At 47.0% G+C, this 2026-nt stretch overlaps 1 pseudogene; it reads left to right on the forward strand.

The window, feature by feature from the left end:
• Window positions 1-637: 637 nt before the first annotated feature.
• Window positions 638-1433, forward strand: LOC101333860 (charged multivesicular body protein 4b pseudogene; annotated as a pseudogene).
• Window positions 1434-2026: the final 593 nt, after the last annotated feature.

Genomic DNA, 2026 nt, shown 5'->3' on the forward strand with positions numbered 1-2026 from the left:
GAAAAAGAATATGAGTACAGATAAATAAGAGATTTTATAAATCATGAGAGAATACTGTGAATAGTTTCATGCCAACAAATTTGGAAACATAAATAAAATGGAATTTTTATTCTGAAAACAAAAACCTAATATAAGAAGAAATAGAAAGCTAAAGACCATAACACTAAAAAAAAAAAAAAAAAAAAAAAATTGGTGCTTAACTGGTGGCGCAGTGGTTGAGAGTCCGCCTGCCGATGCAGGGGACACGGGTTCGTGTCCCGGTCCGGGAAGATCCCACATGCCGTGGAGCGGCTGGGCCCGTGAGCCATGGCCGCTGAGCCTGCGCGTCTGGAGCCTGTGCTCCGCAACGGGAGAGGCCACAGCAGTGAGAGGCCCGCGTACCGCAAAAAAAAAAATTGGATCAGTTGTGAAAAATCTATCCACAAAACAAGTAAACAGAAATACCAGGCTCAGACACTTTTACAAAATCCTATCAAGCCTTCAAAACATAAACTCTATCTTATAAAAACTGATCTAGGGCGGAGATGGCGGAGAGGCCTGCGCCTGCAGGGAGCGGGGAGAGGGCGCCAAAGCCAAGCCGAGCCGAGCCGAGCCGAGCCGGAGCAGGCGGCGCAGGCCGGCGCGGCGAGCAGCAACCATGTCGGTGTTCGCGAAGCTATTCGGGGCTGGAGCGGGTAAGGCCGGCAAGGGCGGCCCGACCCCCCAGAGGGCCATCCAGAGGCTTCGGGACACCGAGGAGATGCTAAGTAAGAAGCAGGAATTCCTGGAGAAGAAGATCGAGCAGGAGCTGACAGCCGCCAAGAAGCACGGCACCAGAAACAGCGCGCTGCCCGCCAGCCACTGAAGCGCAAGAAGAGGTATGAAAAGCAGCTGGCACAGATCGACGGCACACTGTCAACCATCGAATTCCAGCGAGAGGCCCTGGAGAATGCTAACAGCAACACCGAGGTGCTCAAGAACATGGACTATGCCTCCAAAGCCATGAAGGCTGCCCACGACAACATGGACATCGATAAAGTTGATGAGTTAATGCAGGACTTTGCTGACCAGCAGGAACTTGCAGAAGAGATTTCAACAGCTATTTCAAAACCTGTAGGGTTTGGAGAAGAGTTTGACGAGGATGAGCTCATGGCAGAATTAGAAGAACTAGAACAGGAGGAACTAGACAAGAATTTGCTGGAAATCAGTGGACCGGAAACAGTCCCCCTACCAAATGTTCCCTCTATATCCCTACCATCAAAACCCACCAAGAAGAAGGAAGAGGAAGACGATGACATGAAGGAACTGGAGACCTGGGCTGGATCCATTTAACTGGTCCAGCGCAGGCTGCGCCCAGACAGAGTCTGGTGGCCTGCGAGGCGGGCAGGCGCGTGCGTGTGTGGGGCAGGCAGGCCGTGGTGCAGGCAGGTTCCATCGCTCTCGAATCTCCCTCCAAAGCAATACGGCTGCATCACTGCTCACTCTGCATAGCATTGTCTGCACCCAGAGGTACGGGTTGTGGGGAGGGGGGTAGGGGGCTGGGAAGTGCCTGCTGTTTATAATGTTGAATTTCTGTAAAATAAACTGTATTTGCAAATCCAAAAAAAAAAAAAAAAACTGATCTAAAAAAAAAGGAAGAGGAGAAACTCCCCGACTTGTTTTGTGAAGCTGGTACTTCCTTCACTTTTGACACCAAAAGCAGGCAAATGTAATATGATAAAAAGAAAAGCATAGATTAAAGGATTAAAAAAAAATCATACAACGGTTCCACTAGATGTACAAAAAATATTTGATAAAATTCAACCCCCATCAGTTAATTGCAAAACAAAGTAAACAAAACCAAAAACTCTTAACAAACCAGAAAGATCAGCAAATTTAACCTCATGTACCTACAGCAAACATCATATTCAATGATGAAACATTGTAAGCATTCCTTTTAAAATCAGGAATACCGCAAACATGTTCACCATCACTATTTCTATTCAACATTGTAAAGATGGCTCTAGCTAGCATGGTAAGACAAGAAGAAAATGAAAGGTATAAGAAT

Source organism: Tursiops truncatus, chromosome 2 (assembly GCF_011762595.2).
Source record: "Tursiops truncatus isolate mTurTru1 chromosome 2, mTurTru1.mat.Y, whole genome shotgun sequence".
Classification (NCBI taxonomy): Eukaryota; Metazoa; Chordata; class Mammalia; order Artiodactyla; family Delphinidae; genus Tursiops; species Tursiops truncatus.